This window comes from Myotis myotis, unplaced genomic scaffold (genome assembly GCF_014108235.1).
Source record: "Myotis myotis isolate mMyoMyo1 unplaced genomic scaffold, mMyoMyo1.p scaffold_m19_p_12, whole genome shotgun sequence".
Taxonomy (NCBI): Eukaryota; Metazoa; Chordata; class Mammalia; order Chiroptera; family Vespertilionidae; genus Myotis; species Myotis myotis.
The window spans coordinates 9128112-9134111 of NW_023416316.1; positions in this window are offsets into that span (position 1 = coordinate 9128112).

Here is a 6000-nt window from a genome sequence, read left to right on the forward strand (position 1 = left end):
GTCAGAAATGCCTCTCTTGGGGGCCTTGTGGGGGGGGGGCGGGGGGGGGGGGAGCTGGATTCCTTGGGTTCAGCTGGACAATATCCCTCCTGCTGAAAAGTGGAGATGCTACTGGATATCCAGGAAGGAAGAGTCCATTGATGTAGAGATTGATCCAAAGAAAGACTTGTGGCAGTATGAAATGTGGGGCAGGTGCAAAGGGACTGTGAGCAGGAAATCTGAAAACACTGATCTTTGGAATAAAACTTTCTGCCGAGTGTATTGGGATCTGTTGAAGTTGCAAACAAACTTGGGCTTGTCATAAAATGCACAAAAAGAGGAAGGGGTGGGCCGTGAAGGAGAGGGTGGGGAAGTGATCTTGTGCCAAATGTGGGGGTATGTGCCCGTGCTGCATTCGAGTGTGGTGCATGCTGTGTGCATTGTGGTGTGTGGTGCATGTTGTGTGCATATGTATGTGTGGTGTACTGTGTGTGGTGTCTGTGTATGTGACTATTACACTTGAATTTTTATTGTCTGGGGCACAGTGCTAGGAACTTTATGCATGGCCTCACTCCACCCTTCACCTCCACAGTCTGAGGCAGGTGATACTTCTTTTTTCCAGATGGAAAAATTGAGAGTCAGAGAGAATGAAAACTGTTTCAAGCAAAGTTGCTAATGTTGATCAATGAGGTAAGGGGTGCATAGCCATACCTGGCTAGCCCCCAAGCCCATGCTAAACCATTCAACCATCTCTGCACTTGAAGACTGGAAGCCTGAGGTTGGGCCTCAGCCCTGCTCATTACTGGCCTTGGGTCCTTGTACAGATCCTTATGGCCCTCCCTTTGACAGCCAATGTGAAGATGAAATGGGATGGTGGTGTAACAACGCTTTGTGAGTGGAAATAAACTTGGCTGTGGTGTTGTACCATTCCGGTTAAGCATCTGAAGTGGTCCCCTGGGCCTGGTCTGGAATTTAGATGGGTTCAGTGAGTAGATTCTCTGGGGGACAGAGCTGCTTACTAATGCTCTCCATGTCAAAACACCATTGAAAATGTGAGCCACTGCTGAGCCCGTGCCTCTGGATACAGCTCTTTGAAAACTTCCTTTGGAAGTACTCATTTCTTTGCAGCACCCCTCCCCTTTCTGCTCTCTGTTTGGCTGCAGTGTATCTCTGAGTGCCAGCAGAAACCCCAGATCCGCCCAAGGAAATGTGGCCCGAGCCAAGCTTGGATTATTACCACTGTGGCCTCTGCGGGGATCCCAGGCTGCTGAGCATCACCCAGTTAGTCAGACTCTAGGACAGGGGTGGGCAACCTTTTTGTGAGTGCGTGCCAAAACCAGCAAAATCTCGGACTCAAAATTCTTCTGCGTGCCAACCCTAATTTTTTGAGAACATGTTACGCCTACTTGATATCTCTTAAGGTGTATGTATGTGAAGAACCTTGAAGAAATAATAAAATTCATTCGAGAGATAAGAACACAGTATATGATGATGAAAAATACATTTATTTTTTAATGTATACATGTACACTGATAGTCCGACAGAAAACTTTATGGCTCCGTTTGATATTATCAGTGGGACTTTTGCTGCTGCATCACTGATGACAGAGATTTTACATCAGGTCTGTATTTTGTGACCTTCAGAGATATGCACGAGCTACTACTTTTCATCCGTCAGGCTACTCCTATTACGAGACTTAACAAAATTCATCACTGAGAATAAAGATTCACAAGCATATGAGGATGAAAACATGGAGAGTAATGCTGTTGCAAAGTTTTTTAAACAGGAAAAATTTTCTGGAATGGCATTCCAAGTCCTCTATAGGACTTTTCGTTTTCGACACTTCCCTCTGATACTCCTGTCTATAATAGCTTTTTTTCAATGTTTTCTAAGTCAACTCTAAGGTCAATAAATTTCTGCTTCCAAATTGAGCTACTCTGAAATTCAATCAACTGCATTTCAAAGCCGGCCATGGCTATCCATGAAAACATTTGTAAGTTTAGTTCCTCCCGTTTCATGCTGTCTGGAAACCTCATGGATTTTGCTGTCTCTTCCCAGTTCTCTGAATTTCGCAAATCAAGAGAAGAACTGCTCAATAGTTGACTCGATGATTTTTAAAAACAGTTTTTGAAGGCTTTGACAGTCTGTTTTGTCATCTTTTGGGAGGTCTTTGATGTGCCTCTTGAGATTTGGGAAATATCTAAATCTCTCACCATCCACATCCCTCTTAAAGACTTCCAGTTTCTTTTCAAAAGCCTTTATGTAACCAAACACAACATCAAGTGTCTTGCCAGTTCCTTGTAGTTTAACATTTAAGTCATTCAAATGTTCACAAAAATTGTAAATGGAAGATTATAAGAGAGGGTTTCGCGTGCCAGCGAAAGTTACTGGTGTGCCATGTTTGGCACGCGTGCCAGGGGTTGCCCACCCCTGCTCTAGGAACTGGCCTGGTTGTTCCTTCCCAGTGAATCTATAACAGCATAGATTCTGGATATGGAAGAGCCATCAAGAAATAACTTGTTTTCTTGGACTGAATAGAATGGTAGGCTGTGTACCTATTTTATACTCAAGGAAGCTGAAGTACCCCGATCCCAAGTTGGGATTTTGTCCCCACCCTATTTTTTGAGAAATAATTGACATACATCACTGTGTACATTTAAGGTGTATAGCACAATTTTTTTAAATGGTGAAATGATTCCCACAATAGGTTCAGCTAACTTCTGAGCTTGGTTTAGGAAGAAGTCGGCACACACACTCATTTGGTCTGGTAACTGGGGTGGGAATGAAGCAAGCTAGTGCTGCTGTTCTTTTTGCGTGTGTGCCTGGCCAATGTGAGGAGAAGGCTGTGTCCTGTAATGGGCATGGGCAGTGAGTGGGTAGCGGGGGCTCAATCATCTGCCCAGAGCTTCTGAGAAAAGTTGCTCCCTCGGTCTCTCTCTTCAGTTTCTTTGATGAAAGTGGAAAACTTCTGATTGTTAAATGGAAGCTGTGGGTGTTGAAAATAAAAAAGCTTTGCTTGAAATGCAGGTCTTCCTGAAGGCCCGTGGGGCTGAGAAGGGCAGTGGAAAAAAATGTTTGTCTCACAGTCACCCGTTTTGCATACAGTACAATGTCCTGGGAGGGAAGGCTGACAGGGGGGAAAATCAAGCTTTGTGTTTACTCAGAACCTTCTGCGCAGTTGAGATTTCCAGGTCAGTTTGCTTCTCTGGCAGCTGCTGGGCCTGATTTCACTTCTCTCCCTGGGCACTCCTCCACTCACAGACTTAAGCGGTTTCTTGACCACTGCCCCCGTGCGTTAAACTTCTCTCTGTGCCACGCTGTTCCAGAAGCTAGCCCGGCCACATCCATGTGCTTACAGGCTGCTTTCTTCTTTCTGTTCGGCCACCCAACATACCAATGGAGAGAGTCTTGGCAAACTGTCTTGTTGTGTGGTTCTCAAATCCTTTCTGGAGGTGAAAGTGCAGGGCATGAAACTGTAGGAAAGCAGAGGTTCTCTGGAGAGGTGGATGGGACACAGGGAAGGGCTGAGCCCAGCTGCTCGTTTTACCTGCTAATGGCCTGGGGTCTGTCAAAGATGGAACAGCATTTGAAAACTTGTGATTTAGCTCAAAACACTCATTGCTCAAATCGGAAAACTGAGACAAATAAGTGGAAATGACTTGTGGGAGTCCAAATGGGGAGGGTAGAGATAAGCTTAGAAGTCCCTGTGCTCATTCTCATCCCTTCTCTGCTAATGTTCCAGTAGCACCCAGGTTTCTCCCCATGTTCTCCTCACCTTTCCCTGCACCCTTTCCGTCCCTCCAGGCACTGCCAGCCTGCCTCCCCTCCTCCAGGAAGGCCTGTCCAGATCTCTCAAGTCCACCAACACCCTCTCTCCAGAACTCTGTCTCCATGCCACCTAACATGGCATCTAATGATCTACTAATTGCCTTGACGTACGCCTATCAAATGTGTGAACACATGTGAATTTTTTCTTCCCCATAAGATGAGATCCCTGGGGGGAAGCCTGCACTTTCTCAGCCTTCTTCTGATTCCTTGCATCCCACCCTGCATGACTTGGCACTGGGCCTAGGTATGAACCACCCTCAGTCAATGCTGTGTTGATTTTGGGTTTATGGAAAGAGAAAGTTCTGGAAGGTTGGCTTATACAAAGGAATTGCATGATGGCATATTTGCCTCTTCTTAGCTGTCCCCCATTTCCCTGTCCTCCTCTAGATGGCTCACCTGGCCCCTCAAGAGTGACCACCAGCCTCTTTTTAGCCTATAATTAGTGGTGAGGTGAGGCTGTAGCTTCTGAGACTCAGTGGGCAAAAAGAACTAATTGCTTATTCCCATTTTCAAAAAGAGGAACGAGTTTTAGAACACCCCATCACCACCACCACCACTAGTGCTTCCCCATAGAAGGACTATGAGAGCACTAGCATGTAGACCAGTGGTTCCCAAAGTGTGGTCCCTGAACCAGCAGTAGCCAAACTTGGGGCACTGAAAATTCTTGGGCTCCACCCAAGAATCAAAACTCAGGCTGGGGTCCAGCAATTTGTATTTTAACACACACCTCAGGGAGTTTTGATTCCTGAAACCCTTCAGAAATCACTAGTTTAAGGAAATGACCAGTCTATTCTAGGATGAACTTCCAAGGGATTTTCTGGTCCAGACTGTGGCCTTTGGGTAGGTGAATGCCTACTTCCGTCCTATAGATGAGAAAACTGATGCATTGAGAGGTTATTGTCTAGGGTCATGCGTCTGGGGAATGTTAACATGAAGACTCATTTCTCTGCCCCTTGATTGAACCTTCTTTCCAACCTCAAATATGGCTGTGAAAATACTGTTGCTTATGCAGATGGAGATATATTTGTAATATGCACTGGAAGTTCTCTTATGGTGATCATTGTCTGTGGTAGGAAGATATATCTAAAACTGTTGGTATATGTGAGAGAAGGATAAACTTCCCCAGGGTATTTTCAAGCAATAAAATACGCAATGACACTGATTACTGAGGAGGGAGGGCCCTGTCCCAGGAGCTGAGAGCCCTCTGGTTCGCTGGGGTTACCTTGAATAGATTGGACATTGGAGTTGGCCAGAGTGATACTCACTGAGAAGATGCAGCGAGGACAGACACAGTGGGGGAAGGTTTAGAGCAGGTCACAAAACTGGTCACTGGCCAGATCCAGCCTGGCACTCTTTTATAAATAAAAATGTATAGTAATGCAGTCTTGTCCCTTCACTTACTCATCATCTATGGCTGAGCTTGCACTACAACGGCAGCGCTGAGTAGCTGCAACAGAGCCCTCGTGGCCCACAAGGTCTAAAATATTACTAGTTAGCCCTTTACAGAAGAAGTTTGCTGACCCCTGGTTTAGGGTATTAAAATAAACTCAAGGCAGGATAACAAAGAAGGGATTTGGAGAATAGAAGAGAAATGTGTTTCCTGACTCCTCTACAAAATCTTACATTTACATTGCTAGCTCATGCCTTCCTGGGAGAATATACGTTTTTGGATTTCACCAGTTCTAGAGGAGTCAGACGTCCTGATTGGTGCATGACAAAAATAGAGGACACAGGGGCTGGGAGAGAGATGCGGAAGAAGCCATCTGGAAAATAGACATGATATATTTTCAGTTTTGGATATATGTGTGTGTTTATAAATAATACATAATACACATATACATATCTATGAATATATGCATATATATACATTAATTATATAATACATATACATATACTTATATATGTTATTACTGCCGACTCAAAAAATGTTTACATAAATACACAAATTTATAAGAACTGAAGCCATAAGACAAAGACAAAGGTAGGAGCCAGGATATAAAGGTAGAGAGAAAGTGGAGAGAGTGAATGGATTAAGAAACCCTGGCTGATGACAGTCTCAGCAGCTGAGCACAACATGTATACCTCTGAGCTTCCTGGTAACCAAGGCAAAGAAGAAAACACATTGGGTTGCATAACTCTCTTTGATCGTAAGAAGCATATGAGTTCAAAAGGAGAAATGGATCCTTTGCTTGC